Here is a 17110-nt window from a genome sequence, read left to right on the forward strand (position 1 = left end):
CCACCGCGGGCACCTGGCGCCTGTTAGTTGACGTCGTGTGGCGCTCACAGCTGGAGAGGAGAGGTGGTGGCGTTCGGGGAAGTGGTTAATTGCGGGTGACACCGCTCGAAGTGCCCTCCCCCCACCCCGCGGTGACCTACGATACCAATTACCGTAATGTAGGGCGCAGCGGACACAGGAGCATCCTACGTCTCCCTCGCAGGGTGCCTGAGCATTTGCCAGCCGCTAACGAGCGCAAGAGGATGATGCTGTACGGGAGCGGGAGATTCAAACCCAACAATGAACCTCTACCCCCCCACCACCACCACCACCCTACTCAGCTCGATTCACAATCAGCCGCTTTCCACTATCTCCCCTCGATACGATCCATCCCAGAGGATCCCACCCCCCCCCCTCGGCTTTGATCCATCACGAAGTTCATGGGCCCACAACCCCCGAAACCGCATCCGCACGCAAACCATTGCAGCAGATGCGGGCACTTGATTGTGCACAAGTGGGAAATTATTTTTAACAAAAAACATGGAACATTTAACGACTCAATCCCCGATACACAAAATGTTAGTGTTGTTATTCCCCATCACCACGCCCGGCCGCCTTTGTCTCCCCAGTGGCGATGTTTGCACGCAGCACCAGGCACTCATTTGAGGCTGAGTCGACCTAGGGGAGGCCCAGGACCGGTTCAGATAATCGTCAACTGGTGTTGGCCGTGAGCGAGAATCGAACTCGGGTCGCTGATCGTTATAGTTGCTGTTCTACGTGAAATAAAAGCCGTATGAAGGAGACCAGAGATTGTACAAAAAGTGTCACCATTGTGTGAATTTAGTACAGTAGCAGTGTTTACTATCGAAAATATTGTTGCCCACGCGCGTTTACCCCAGAAAAAAACCTCACATCTCACGACGGTCCAGGCAAGTAGCCACTCACAGATTGTCGAAGTATTGCGACATTTAACACAGGGGGCGCGTGACGGTCAATAAGGGTTGGGTTTTATTTTAATTATATTCGGTTTTGTATGACATATTTGTTTATATGAATAAAGCAACAGATGCCAGAATGTGCCCTTTGGTGTTTGGTTACTGGCGCTAAATGCAAATGTTTTCCTTCCCACGCACCTCCGATTGTTGGCACGTTTGGCTTTAAAAAAGTTCAACATCAGCTTAGCACGCAGGCTTTCGCGACCAATATGATCCACAATAGAGGTTTTTTTGGGTTAGATCGCGTTAATATAAATGTGTCGTTAAACCCACCAACACCCTACAGCCAATGAGTAAGGGTTGTCGCGTAAACAAAACATGGCAATTCCTTACTAGTACAGCACGCCGGTGTGTTGGAGAGTAAGCCCACAACATTTGCAATTCGAGTACGACGTTTCGCCAGTAATTACAACTGGCATCATCAGGCGACATACATACAACATACAAGGTGTAATCCAGACAACAACAAGAACAACTGTGTGCCCGCTTCGTGTCGATGGCCATTGGGGATTGCTACCGATGTTGAATTCAGTTGTGGCAATTTACAATGTTCATGTTATAAGATCAATAAATATCCTCCCGTTCTGCTGTATCTCTACATTAGATGTTGTTTTAGTCTATCGGCCCAATCGCCTGCTAGACATTCATATTATGCGGCGCGGTATTTCCCTAAGTAAAACAAACGCTGTCGATTTTACCCAGATATTACCGGTCGCAGCAACCCTCTCTAAACAACGGGTCTCTCGTCACAGCCAACAAACAACAACAACAACAACAGCAACAGCAGCGTATTGCATGAAAAACAAACTCACGGTGCGCTGCATCGTTTCAAATAATGAGATGATTAAATACGCCTATTGTTGTGTAACCCCGCATATAAAAATAAACGATTACGCGTATCTTCGTCTTTTTTTAATTCATTGCTCAGCGGTGATGTCATTCCCAGGGGATTGTGAAATGGTCTCTGGCTAATGCCACCTTGACAAGACGCCACGAGATGCACGCACACACACACACAATAGCTCCGCGCCAAGTGGTTTATGGAGCGTCTGCTATGCACGTCATCGCTCGAACACACACGCAACACGCATCTTATATCACTGCAATCATCATCGAGTGGCTGGCGCGAGGGGCTGATTGTCATTGTTCTTACATCGCAGCGTTGTGGGAGGGCAGCGACGGCGTTTGCGGTGCATGGTGGCGAGGAAGGGTGGGGGGAGGGGGCATTCATCTCGCAGTGGAATGCCCATGACCAGTGATGATGGCGATGATGATGACAGATCTCGTGGCCACGCATTCACATTGTAACACTGTCACCACCACCGACCACCCATCAAAAAAGAACACCGGGAGATGCAGACTTGACAACACACACACACACACAACACGACAAATAACGCTGGACATTTTAAATATGAAACTGTTACAAACCGCGTCTGGGTTAGCCAGCGCAATCATTGGGACTGCTTTTAATTATCGCTGCATTGCATTGGCGGTGAGGGTGGGTAGTGAGTGGGTACGTGCGGGTACATGTGGGTACGTGCATGCGTACGCAGATCGCAGTGTTGGGCTCAAGTCCGGCTCAAGCTCAGAGCCAGAATAATGGGTGGCGATGCCTCCTCGGTCTCTTTGTCTCTGCACCCATGCCCAAGTGCAAAGACAAAGATCCCCGTGTAGCTCCACGCAGGCTCTCCAGCCATGTGCTGAGCACCGATGAATGTCGGTGCTCAGCACTAATCTCTGCCATTACATACAATGAAACAAGAAATGGTAAAAAAAAAAAGAAAAAACATAGCAATGTAATACAATACACTATTAGATATTATTGTAAAAAAAAAAATGAAAAGTCCATCCTGTGTGTTAGTAATTTTTTTTCGATTTTTTTTTTCTGGGGGGGGGACCCCCAGACCCCTAGAAGATTTGCCCCCCCCCAATGTTGACTCCATGGCTACGGCCTTGAACCGGGCGCATCATTTACACGTTAACACTTGACGCACACACCGCTTGGCGTATGCTAGACCAGAGGGGGTCAAGGAACCTAGACCACAACAGGAAGAGACATTTTTTTTAATCGAATTTTGGTAATTCAACAAATCTCAATATATCAAAGAGCCGCGATGATAGTGGTGAACACGAGACCGGCGGGGTCCTGAGTAAATCATAGGGCTGGACGATTAATCGATTTCAAATCGAAATCGCAAGTTGAAACAATGCGATTGGCAAATCGCAAAGGCTGTGATTTTTTGCGATTTGAAAAGTCCTGTTACTTTCTTATTGGAATTGTTGTATTATTATTATAACTTTATTTATTTAACTTAACAATTGTTATATGTGTGATTGTTCTATTTCATACTCTTTGGTTCTTTTGGTAAAGTCACGTAAAGTCTTGATGTGGTTGTCCCACCTGGTGACGATTGCTTGTGTTAAGATCGAAACGTCATGATCTATTATTTTTCTACCTACGTGACTTTACCAAAAGAACAAAAGAGTATAGATTCCTGCAGTTACGAAAGCTTAAAATCAAGACTGTTCTATTTCAATTAAAACATATTAATAAACACATGTTGGAAGCTATTCATATCTATCAAGTTCTCATCCTTGCATTATAATATATAGAGCAGTTCATATTTCGATGGCATCATGTGGTAATGCTCCATCACATGTTTTAAATCTAGTACACAGTGAATATTGAACTGAAGCTTGACTTAAAAAAATTGGCAAATCAAATCGCAATGTCAGAAAAATCGCAATTAGATATTTTCCCCAAACCGTTCAGTCCTCTTCTGCTTGGTTCTTTCGGTAAAGTCACGTAGAAGGGAAGTAATAAAATAATAAAAATAAAACATAATAAAATAATTCTCACGACGTTTCGGCCACAACGCAAGCAGCCGTCCTCAGGTGAAGAATGAAACACCACCAAGCTTGGAGCGTATATTTAAGCTGGGTTGGAGGGGGGGAGGTGGGAAGAAGAGCGCCTTGACATAATAATTTGCATATCAACAGGAATTTAGCATATTTATGGAAAATGCGTAGGAGGAGGGCGGGGGGTTTCAAAGTCATAGTATGCCCGTGCATGATGCAGGATTAGCAGCATCAAAGGGAGGGGATGGGGGTAGCATTAACAAAGGGAAGGAATGTTTATAGTATGTAGCTGCAGTTACTAAACAACCAGCCCTAGTAAATAACGCCAGGAAGCAGCAGCGATGTGGCGATGCCCCCCCCCCCCCAATGAGCGAGACGAGGGCGTCCGGGGTGGACGCGAAGCTCCTCTCGCTGAGCGACGACGCCAGCTGATGCCACGGGGTTGAAGGTCGAGCAGCCCTGGTGGCACCGCGCCTTCCCACCGCCTGGATGTGTTGGCCAACGCTCGCCCAAACTACGCAGGGCCGCATTGAACAGCGAGTAGCTCCTTGAGGCCCTCCGGCGCACCGAACCGCACCCCCGACTCTTCAATTCCCGGCGAACATCAGTGGGCGCGCGATATCCGAGCCAGTCCTGGTGGGCCCTCACGGGGCCTTACCTGGTAAAATAATACAAATTACTATACTAATAGGGGTTTCCCCTTTTTTCTGGCAACAAAACTGACACCTTTTGCAAGGAATCAACATTAACCACAATACTTGCAGTCAAATGCAAACAAAAGAAATTGTGTCCTGAGCAATTTGCTCTTCAGCAACCCACATTGACCAGCGTGGTGAAGTGTGCTCAACTCGCAACAGACACGGTGTGGCGTAGGGAAGGCCTTCATCCAGCAGTCGATTGATATTATTATAGCACCGTTGGTATCCAACGACCTTAAGATAATTACAGGCACAGGCCACACATGGTGATGCTTTTTATTGACTTAGAGCATTCGTGACTGCAGGCATTCATATTCTTTTGGTCTTTCGGTAAAGTCACGTAGATAGGTTAAAAGAAAATAACCTATCTACGTGACTTTACCGAAAGACCTAAAGAATGTGATGCTTTTTGAGATGTGTTTTTTTCTGTTTTCCCAAATATTAAGACATCCCCTGTGTTTTCATTACATTGCCATTCACAGCACTTAGTCAACCCACTGCTGGATGAGATGAGCGGTGTAGGTCACGGGAGTCGTTTGACCACACTTGAACCACGCTGGTCAGTGCGGGTTAGTGAAGAGCAACTTGCTCGGGAACAAAACAAACAATTTTTTTTGTATTTTACCAGGTAAGACCTACTGAGCTGTACAGCTCTGTCAGAAGCGACCTGGATATCACAAATGATAGCCTCGTCGAAGTGGATTGTCACGTGGACATTTATAGTATCCAAATACTCTAAACGCCGTGATGTTGATTCTAAATGTGGAGGAAAAACAGGAGGACCGTGAGAAAAATCCATGCGACCACGGGGAGAGAGAGACACACAAAATCCAAATATACAGCAGCAGGCGTCAGGGTCGGGATCGAACCCACGCCGTCCTGTGTACCCGGCGAAATAGTCAACATCTCCTAGCCACCGTGATGATAGATAGAGAGAGAGAGACACCGCAGACTCCAAATATACAGCAGCAGGCGTCAGAGTCGGGATCGAGCCCACGACATCCTGCGTACCAGGCGAGGTAGTTAACATCTCATAGCCACCGTGATGATGATAGAGAGACACCGCAGACTCCAAATATACAGCAGCAGGCGTCAGGGTCGGGATCGAACCCACGACTTCCTGTATACCAGGCGAGGTAGTTAACATCTCCTAGCCACCGTGATGATAGATAGAGAGACACCACAGACTCCAAATATACAGCAGCAGGCGTCAGGGTCAGGATCGAATCCACGACCTCCTGTACACCAGACGAGGTAGTTAACATCTCGCTACCGCGACGCCCCAAAAGGCAGGCGGGGGAATTGTAACGATTCCCTGTACTCTAGCAAATCGATTCAATAATCGATTATTTTGCAGACCGTACTATAATTGAAATCGCCTACCGTATTCTCCAGATCATAAGACGCTCAGAATTGGTTTGCGTGACCATAGTTGCAGGACTTTATTGGCATCAACCGGACGGACATAGATTTGGGGTGCATCTTACTCCTCCTACAGGACACAAATCGCAACAATAACAATTAAAACTAACTCAACACATCCGTCGACAACACTGTAGTCTCAAAAATAAAAAAAATAAAAAATCATTGGTGAGGTTTGGGGCAATGAAAGCTCGTGCCAGAGGGCTTATAAGAGTTGGAGACAGCATGTTACACCAAATAAATGAAACTGAAACGTTACACGGCTCCTGATGAGAATTAATTCAGAAAAAAAAGTTTCCTGATCACCAGCTTAGTAAATTATTCTTAAAATGTATTTATAGTATTATGTTTATGCTGAGTGTCTGCTGCTTCTGCTGTGTCCTGTACAGCCCTTTGAGATCTTTGATTTTTGAAAAGCGCATTCTACATGGAATTATTATTATTAATCATTCACTTCGTAACCCATTCCTGGGTTGGATCCTCGTTTCAAAAGAATAAGACGCTCCTAGCTTTCGTTTTAAACTACGAGTGGTGGAATAGGAGACTGATGAACAACAATACGCAGAGAACGCGGTCAAAATAACATTTCCAATACAATTTGCATAATCTCTAATCGATTCTCGCCGGTTGAATCTGTTCGTGGATCGTGACACAGACCCCACCCCTATTTATACAGACCACGCCCCCCCACTAACACAAGACACACCCCCTAACACAGACCACGCCCCCCACTAACACAAGCCACACCCCCTACCACAGACCACGCCCCCACTACCACAAGACACACCCCCTAACACCGACCACGCCCCCCACTAACACAAGCCACACCCCCTACCACAGACCACGCCCCCACTAACACAAGACACACCCCCTAACACAGACCACGCCCCCACTAACACAAGACACACCCCCTAACACAGACCACGCCCCCCACTAACACAAGACACACCCCCTAACACAGACCACGCCCCCCACTAACACAAGACACACCCCCTAACACAGACCACGCCCCCCCACTAACACAAGACACCCCCTAACACAGACCACGCCCCCCACTAACACAAGACACACCCCCTAACACAGACCACGCCCCCCACTAACACAAGACACACCCCCTAACACAGACCACGCCCCCCACTAACACAAGACACACCCCCTAACACAGACCACGCCCCCCCACTAACACAAGACACCCCCTAACACAGACCACGCCCCCCACTAACACAAGACACACCCCCTAACACAGACCACGCCCCCCACTAACACAAGACACACCCCCTAACACCGACCACGCCCCCCACTAACACAAGACACACCCCCTAACACAGACCACGCCCCCCCACTAACACAAGACACCCCCTAACACAGACCACGCCCCCCACTAACACAAGACACACCTCCTAACACAGACCACGCCCCCCACTAACACAAGACACACCCCCTAACACAGACCACGCCCCCCCACTAACACAAGACACCCCCTAACACAGACCACGCCCCCCACTAACACAAGACACACCCCCTAACACAGACCACGCCCCCCACTAACACAAGACACACCCCCTAACACCGACCACGCCCCCCACTAACACAAGACACACCCCCTAACACAGACCACGCCCCCCCACTAACACAAGACACCCCCTAACACAGACCACGCCCCCCACTAACACAAGACACACCCCCTAACACAGACCACGCCCCCCCACTAACACAAGACACCCCCTAACACAGACCACGCCCCCCACTAACACAAGACACACCTCCTAACACAGACCACGCCCCCACTAACACAAGACACACCCCCTAACACAGACCCCCCCCTCCCCACTAACACAAGACACACCCCCTAACACAGACCCCCCCCCCCCCCACTAACACAAGACACACCCCCTAACACAGACCACGCCCCCTACTAACACAAGACACACACCTTAACACAGACCACGCCCCCTACTAACACAAGACACACCCCTAACACAGACCACGCCCCCCACTAACACAAGACACACCCCTAACACAGACCACGCCCCCCCTAACACAGACCACGCCCCCCTAACACAGACCACGCCCCCCCTAACACAGACCACACCCCCTCCACACCCCCTACAATAACAAGAGGACGGCTACTTGCGTTGTGGCCGAAACGTCGTGAGAATTATTTTTATGTTTTTATTTTTTTTATTTTATTATTTCCCTTCTACGTGACTTTACCGAAAGAACCAAGAAGAAGCCACACCCCCTTAACACAGACACCCCCCCGACCCCCTCCTCCGCCACCCCAGGGCCCCACCCCGGTTTGGGGGCGTCGTGCCGAGCCGACGTCACCGCGCGAGTGACCCGCGGATGGAACGCGGACAAATGTAGCGAATTGCGCTTCCGACTGCCGCGCGGGCGGCTGCGAGTGGCGTTGTGGCTGCGACTGCCTCCTCCTCCCGCCCGTGAGGACCGGAGACGATGTCGCTGTGAAGGAAGCCCCACTGGGGCAACCCCGACTGCCTGCCCGCCCGCCTGCCCGGCTACTGCTCAAGCCCCCTGCGCTACCCGGGCGCGCTTCGGTACGGAGCGGCCGACGTTGTGGCGAGGCCGCCCGCGAACCTCACGTCCCGGGCTACTGGAAGGCCGCTCCTCTGGATCGTCTTTGTAGCAGCAGCAGCAGCAGCATCAGCAGCAGTGGGAGCATTATCGGTGGTAGTATAATAGTGGCAGCATCAGCAGCAGCATCATCATCAGCATCATCATCATCAGCAGCATCAGCAGCGGCATCATCGTGGTCCGCTCATAACGGCTTTGTCATCGTTAACAACAATAACAGCAGCAGCAGTAGCGTGACATCTCAACGTCAACATCGTCACAACTTATAATAATCATCGCATCGTTTGTCATACCATCATCCGAGCTGAATAGGGTCATCGCAACATCATCACCACCACGATGAGATCATAACACGGTCACGCAAATTGCACATCTCATCAACGGAACATCGGCGTGTCGTCAATAAAGCATCATCACAGCGCCTTCTGCAAGATCGTGACTCCCTAGCTTGCTTCCCACGTGAGGACAAGATCGTCTCCGCAACAGCAATCTCTCAAGATCACCATCATCATCATCAGCAGCGTCTTCGACATCGGTACCATCACAGCAGCAAGGACGATGCCGAGCTCCGCCCTCGTGGTCGCGGACATGGAGCGGGTGGTGCCAGGGGCCGGGGCCCCGTCCGAGCAGCACCGGGCCGCCCTGCAGATGGCCCTCGAGAAGATCAGCCTCATGGCCCTGGGAGACACGGAGCGAGCCGTCCTCTACGGAGACGGCGGCGTCGGTGTCACAGACGACGGCTCGTGTGAGAGTGACCACTCCGGGGACAACATGGGCAGCAGCAGCAATGGCAACAACAACAACGGTGGTGGTGGTGGTGGTAGTGGTGGTGGTGGAGCAAGTAACGGCAACAACGGTTGTGGTGCTGGTGGTGGTGTCAACAACAACAGCAACAGCAGCAGCAGGAGAGGAGGGAACACCACGGAGTGTGTGTGCGTGCCCAGCTCGGAGCACGTTGCGGAAATCGTGGGCAGACAGGGTGAGTCGCTGCTGCTGCTGCTGCCCGTCTCGTTTCCTTTGTTAGCCACGCACCGCCTACACAACTACAAAACTCTCTCTCTCCGTCTCTCGCATCAGCAGAACAAAGAAACCTCAGCCAGACTGTTGGGTCCCTTGTGCTGTCTAGCGGGAACAACAACAACAGCAGCACGTGTGCTGTTAGCGAGCGCCTATTAAACACGATTAGCAGTGGTGACACAAAGAGAGACTTGGTGGCACTGTCCTAGACAAAAGACTGCCCCCACCACCACCACCACCCCCCACCGCCTGCCCATGGAGGCGCTAATTATTGGGGCTGTTGGGCAGCGAAACGCTGCCCTGGCCAACACGTGACGGTGTTAGCGAGCACCTATTTAGGGCGGCATGGCACACAAAGACGCACAGACAAAGACACGTGCGGGTTAGGCGCCATGCCGGCTTTTGGGGGCGTTTTGCAGTTGGCGAACATCTGTTTAGACGAGGCTGGCACAGCGCACGAGGGGTGACACCCACGCGCGCGCCTTTGTCTTCCCGGTGTTGATGTTTACGCTTTCTTTTGTTGTTGTTATTTTCGTTTGTCACCGAGACGATCTATGGGTCTGTGGGGGAGTGTCTGTGAGTATCACACTCGCCATTGATGTTAGCCGTGGCCGCGAATCGAACGCATGTCGCGATCGTGTCGCGGCGCAGTGCGCTAACCACTGCGCCACCGCTCCCCCCCGCGACACAAAGACACTCCAATCCACCCCCACTCCCTTCCTCCATCCTCCTGGCCCACCACCACCACCAAATCCAGCAGCTTGGACAAGGGGCCCCACCGAGTGCTGTTAGCGAGCACCTATTAAGGCTGGCAGGGGTACATCTTGGGGCAGGGAGGTGTTGGGTGGCCAGGATCTGCGTTGCTCTCTCTCCACTGCTAATTGTCCACGCAGCCGTTACTCGTTTGAGGTCGAGTCGACCTAGGAGAGGTCCAGTAGAGGGTCCAGCTAGCACGTGTTTATTGTATCCCGAGCACGTCTCGACAAGGGCAGTTAGCGAGCACCTATTAAAGGCTGGCGCTCGGTGCTGGTGTAACCAGAACCACCAGAGCACGTCCTCGGCTGCCTTTGTCTCCCCAGTGCTTACGTTTACACACCACACACTCATTTGCTCATTGTTAGGCCGAGCCTACCTAGGGGAGGCCCAGTACAGGTTCAGAAAATACCACTTGTGGTCTGCACGTTGTTGGGTGTCCGCGGTAGGGGAGTCGAACTGTGGATTTGGGGGATTTGTCACGCGACCACTGCGCCTCGAATCACCACAACCACCACCAGCACCATCATCAGCATCAGCAGCACCACCACAACCACCACAACCACCAGCACCACCAGCACCACCAGCAGCACCACCACAACCACCACCAGCAGCACAGACGGGCACAAAGGAGCCTCTCCCATTGTAAGAGAGACGCGCTGTTGGCGAGCGCCTATTAAGGCCGGCGGCGTGAGACAATAGGTCTGCTGGCCGAGTGGGTAACCACGCCCGTCCGTCTGGCACCCCCTTTGTCTCTCCCCCCACCCCCCACTGCTGCGCCACGCCAGGTGCTCTTTTCGGGCCGAGTGGACCTAAGGGAGGGGGGGGATGGAATTCATGGCAAGTCTCGGGCTTTAGGATCGCCACTTTGTCTGCGAGCGGGGTGGGAATCGAACCTGGCCGAGGTTCCGATTCGCAGGGTGATTGGTGCGAGCCCTGCAACACAATTCACGACTCCACTCCCTGAACCGCCTTGACTGACGTGTGTGCGCTGGCAAAAAAACCTTTTGTTCTTTGTTAAGTTCCACAGCCGAGTTTCCGCGTGCGCGGAGGAGGAGGGAGTGAGGAGGAGGGAGGAGGAGGAGGAAGGCGGAGCGCGCGGGTTCCTTTGTGTGCGGTGTGCGTGGTGGGTGCATCTCTCTGTGCATTGTGAAACACGCGGCATCGCAGCGGCAGCAGCAGAAGCCTCCTCCGGTCCCTCCTCCGCCCTTGCCCAGGCTGAGCTTGTCGGGAAGGAGTTTGCCTTCTCTCCCCAGCCTTGGACGTTCACCCGAGAAACACAAAGCCGTTCACGATTTTTGTTGTTAAATTTTACAACAAAGTAGGAGAGGGATGAACGTAGAAACAACACCGCCGCACTGGAATTTTTAGGAATCCATTTAGAATCGGGGAGATATGAATTCTTGACAGAATTGCCATCATCGTCATCGGCAGTCATGATCAATCCACTGCTGGATGAAGACCTCCTCCACTAGGCGTTACCACCTCTTACGGTCTGGTCATGTGATATAATAGTCCACATAGCACCTACGTTCTCCACAGCAGCCGATTATATCGCTGCATGGCATCTCCTTTGGGCGACTTCTCCTCGGACGCATTCCATCCCTTGGCTGCCACTCCGTTATTATCCTTGACCATCGGCATCGTCCCTCCGAGCCGTCTGTTCTGGCCCAGCCCCACCAACTTTCCTCGTCACCGTTTGAATCGGAGTACGTGTTGGCCCTGCATACTTTCTCTCACCCACGTGTTCCCCTTTATACTCTCAAGGCAATTCCAAGCACGCATCCCGCCGCGCTCCTTTGCGTACCTTGCACGGTCTGCCCCGTGCTCTTTGGACAATAATACAACGGAAAATTTAACTCATTGTAGGGAATAAAACGTAACCTTCATCTCATTCATCGTGTCCTAAATGCATTTTGAAGGGTGTGTAAATATTTGTATTTCGCCTTGAGTGAAATGAATTTGGTTTGAAAAGATAGAGAATATTCCGGGTGTCCACCTGATTCAATTTCGGAGCGGCGGCGCAGTGAGTGGTTATCACGTAAACCTGTGAACTCAAGTGGTCCCGAGTTCGCTACCCGACTGTGGCTAACACCAGTGACGGATGATGTCTGAATCAGTCCTGGGCAGAGGTCGCAATCGGGTACCCGATACCTGTACCCTACCCGATACCTGGCTACCCGTACCTGGCCGGGTACGGGTACCCGTTTGCGACCCTGGTGCGGCCGGGTACGGGTAAGGAATCAAAACCTGTTTGCGACCTCTGGTCCTCTTTACAACACTGACCATAGCGGTGAAGTAAGGGCGAACGATTCCCGTGGCCGACGCTGCGGGCGTGGGTCGGCCGTCATCCAGCGGTGGATGGGCGAAGGGTTGTAAACTGTTCAAAATGTTGCTTACCTTTCTCGCTCCAAACAACGTCGTTCGTTCCGAGCAAGAGCGCAAACAGGGATACGAGATAACGGCAGGGCGTCTCCAGACGTGGCTGTTGTTTCCCTGCACTCTGCCCCCCCAAGGGTGTGCGCGTGTCACTTCCCTATACAGCTTGACGCGACCACCACCCTGCTGCTGCTGCTGCACCTGGCGCAGTGACGTAGCCGTCGAATGCGCAGGCGGTGCAACTGCTGCAGGGCCCACGCCAGAGAGGGCCTAAGGGCCGAGCTACGGAGATGCGGAGTCAAATTCGTGACCACCGGGGCACACGCGCCATTGCTGCACGGCGTCATTATATTGTAGGTTGTGCTCGTAAAAGAGCTGTTTAGCTCGATGGGCCTTGCCAGCTGAAGTAAAGTCTGAGTGTATTTTATAGCAGTGAATCTAATCTGAAACTTAACACACTAGCTGCATTGGGTCACTGCATCCAACGCTTTCAGATGCGCTTCTGCGGCCGTGTGGAACCGCTCTTCCTTCCGATGTTAGGAAGCCACTGGAGCTATGCCCCTTTAAATCATCTCAATTTGAAACTCATTTCTTTAGAACTGCTTCTTGTGTTTCGTTTGTTGTCGTCGTCCCCCCCGCACCTCCGATCACCACGGTCGGCTATATACTGTGCGAAAGAAGTTCAATATGCATACTAACAGCTGAGTCTGGGTCACTGCAACAATAACATCGCCAGTCAGATTCTAAGGATTCGCTTCGTTCGAGATCCGTGAAAGTGGTGATGGTGGTGACACACCAGAGGTCATGAATGGGGTAAGCAATGGGGCAGTGGTTAGTGCACCCTGCCACCCAAGTTAGATTCCCAGCCACGGCTACCATCAGTGGCAAGTCATATCTGAACCGCTGCTATCGTCCCATCGACTTAGAGATCTTTATCCAGCAGTGGACTGAGAATGGGCTGTAAATCATCATTATTACTCCTGCTATCGTTAAGGTGTCTCATGTTACGTGACCTTAATGGCCTCGTCTTGCTAATGTCAAAATCCGAATCGGAAATTGTATTTATCACTTGAGAAATCTGATGATCTATGAAGCGCTTTATCATCGATGTCCAGTGGTGGTAGGTCACCACAATTCGCCATCGCTTCCTTGCCTCTTTCATTCCTTGCACCAGGGCCCATGTCACTGACCTGGTGGCCTGACTCCGAACAAGAGAGAGCGGGGAGTAGGTGGCCCAGGTCATGGCAGTACAGTGATGGATTCTTGAGTCTATCTGTGCGGAGCTTTGAGCATTACCCCCTCGTACTCTCATGGGCTTTCTCTGGGTGCACTGGTTTTCACCCACATGAAGCAACACACTCATCAACAGAATTGGCCAAACATCCTATAGCAGGACTCTCATGAGAAAACGTCTTGAGACTCATTGCGCATTTACTTCATAAATAAAGGACAGTCTAATTGTTATGAATAATTGATAGCAAGCTTTGACTATGTGCTTTAGCATTATTACCAGCCATGATCGATCCATTTTTGGATGAGGGCATTGCCAAGCCATTGCCATTAAAAAATTCTGGGTCCATTTTGGAAGTCACATTTGGACTTGGCTTCCTTTAGGACATCCAGATGCAAACTTTCATAGGCCTATTTTAAACAATGAAAAGGTAAACACAAATTTACCCCAGATTTGGAGGACCTGAAATCTCCAATTTAGTTCGTTGGATATTAAATATCTCGTGTAATTTTGATTCATCAGTCTTGAAAAGCAATCTCCAGATTCACACTTCCATAGGCCCCCTATTTTGGGGGTCCACAGTTCACAATTTTGGTTTTGGATTTCAAAATCAAATGTCTTCAACACCCTTCAAACTTCCAATACAAACTGTCAGAGGCCTAGATTTTAGATTTTCCACGTATGATCGCCGAATCGACAACATTTCTCGGGCTCTTCTAGAACACCCTCCGAATTGACATCACTCGAGTCGCTCGCTCTCAAGTCACACGCTAACGGCTGCACGCATTCGAATAACTTGACCACCCCTCCATTCGGCAGGCTGCAAGATCAAGGCCCTGCGAGCCAAGACGAACACGTACATCAAGACGCCGGTGCGGGGCGAGGAGCCCGTGTTCGTCATCACAGGCCGCCCCGAGGACGTGTGCATGGCCAAGCAGGAGATCCTCTCGGCCGCCGAACACTTCTCCGTGCTCCGGGCCTTCCGCAACAAGCCGCCCGGCCCGGCGCTCGGCCCGGGGCCCAACCCGCAATCCCTGGCCACGGCGGCTGGGGGGGGCGCTGCCGCGGGGGGGGGCGGTCGGCGCGGCGCAGCTCCAACCTCCGCCGGCCGTGCCGGGCCAGACGACGATCCAGGTGCGCGTGCCGTACCGCGTCGTGGGCCTCGTGGTGGGGCCCAAGGGCGCCACGATCCGCCGCATCCAGCAGGCGACGCACACCTACATCGTGACGCCGAGCCGCGAGCGCGAGCCCGTCTTCGAGGTGACGGGCCTGCCGCACAACGTGGAGCGCGCCCGCGAGGAGATCGAGTCGCACATCGCCGCGCGCGCACCGGCAGCCTCCTCGAGTTCTGTGGCGGCGCCGGCGGCGTCGACGGAGAGAGCGACTTTCACGTCAACGGCATGGACGTCGGCTTCGAGTACGGCGCCGGCGGCGGCGGCGGCGGCGGCGGGTACCAGCCCGGCAGCCTGTGGCTCAGGCTCCCGCGCAAGCCTCTGTTCGCGGCGCCGTCGCGCAACGACAGCTCGAGCTCGCTGGGCAGCGTGTCGAGCGACTCGCGCGTGGGCGGCGCCGCGGGCTTCGGCCTGGTCGACGCGGCCGAGGGGGCGGCGGCCGCGGCGGCGGCGGCGCTGGGGTCGCGGGCGGACGAGCCGGGGCTCTGGGCGCAGCTGGAGCGAGCGAACCCCATCGCGGCGGCGCTGGGCGGCCTCCCGCACCACCCCGGACGCGAGCGGGCCGCCTCGGCCAGCGGCTGCGGCTCCTCCTCCTCCTCCGCGGCGCCGTCGGCGTCGTCGGCGTCGGGCGGCGCCGAGCACCACCCGTCGGCGCGGCGCGTGCGTAGCGACCCGCTGCAGGCCATGGTGGCGCACGGCCTGCCGGGCTTCCTGAGCGCCGAGTGGAGCCTGGGCCTGCTGCGCCGCGGAGGCCCCGGGGCGCCGGCGTCGCCGGGGGAGCAGCAGCAGCAGCAGGGGCAGCTGCGCGAGTGCGCCGTGTGCCGGGAGAGCGCCGTGACGGCCGCCCTGGTGCCCTGCGGCCACAAGCTGTTCTGCATGGAGTGCGCCAGCGGCATCTGTCACGAGAACGATCCCAAATGCCCCGTCTGCCTCACGTCCGTCACTCAGGCCATTCGCATATTCTCGTAGGGAGCGGAGGGGGGGGGGGTCTGGGGGGAGTTGGGGAGGGGATCGGGGGGGGGGGGTTGGGGGGGGTGGGGTTGGGGGGCCCTTTTCAGGTTAGCGGGCACGGGGCAGCCCGGGCATCTAGCGCGGTGCTTGCGGACTGGGGGGCTCCGTGGGCGGGGGGGGGGAGGGGGCTGCTGCCCGGCTCGTGCCGCTGAAAGGGGGGCGCCTCGCTCTCACGTGACCCCCGCCCCAGCCCCTCCTCACGTGCACTGTAATGCCATCAACTGCTCCAAAGATCAGGTATGTAATAACCACATAGCCCCTTCTGGTGTATATTCTTGCAGATAAATATATTTTTGTTTGACTTGAATAAAGTTATATTTCTTATACCAAAATGTTTACGATTTAGTGGATAAGTTTAAATTATGGGTTCGAGCCTATTGTTTGTCTTAAAAGCAGCATTTCTTTTGTCTACAGATTGTTTGGGGGGTGGGGGGGAGGGTTAACGTTTTAAAAGTTGCATAATATCAGCACGACAAAAAACAAGTTTAATGTAATTAAGGCATAGTATTGTATACATTTGATGCATATAAGGGACATATTGTATTGACCTATTACTAGCATATACCTACGTAGCATGGATCTTAATGTACCAACAAATCTGTACGTGATAAAATTCATACATATATATTATTATTAATGGAACAAAGAATAACCAATTTAAATGTTTGCTTTTGTATGAACTACTGTATTTGTAAAGCAATTCTGCAGAAGATTCCACTTACTATACTTTTGTTATTCGCTACTTTGGTACCGTTTACCGAGTTTTTATGTACGCGTAGGCACAGGTTATTACTATACTTTATTAAGCAAAGCTTTAAAAAGTCTATTTTTTATTTTATAATAACAGTAACACGGCCTTTTTTTGGTTATGTGGCCAAAATACTAATGTTATATTTGCAGAAGTGACAATTCTGACGATTGAGTCGAAATCAAGAGTTTTATTTTTCTGGCGTTATTGAAGCTGAAATACTCAAAACTGGTTTCAAAAGGGTTTGT

At 52.3% G+C, this 17110-nt stretch overlaps 1 pseudogene across 1 annotated transcript; it reads left to right on the forward strand.

Annotated features, from left to right (window-relative positions):
- Positions 1-8266: 8266 nt before the first annotated feature.
- On the forward strand, positions 8267-16082 carry LOC144945952 (RNA-binding protein MEX3B-like; annotated as a pseudogene). Its single transcript, XR_013639729.1, has 2 exons — positions 8267-9530; positions 14751-16082. The product of XR_013639729.1 is annotated as an RNA-binding protein MEX3B-like (transcript).
- Positions 16083-17110: the final 1028 nt, after the last annotated feature.

The sequence above is a fragment of the Lampetra fluviatilis genome, chromosome 39 (genome assembly GCF_964198595.1).
Source record: "Lampetra fluviatilis chromosome 39, kcLamFluv1.1, whole genome shotgun sequence".
Classification (NCBI taxonomy): Eukaryota; Metazoa; Chordata; class Hyperoartia; order Petromyzontiformes; family Petromyzontidae; genus Lampetra; species Lampetra fluviatilis.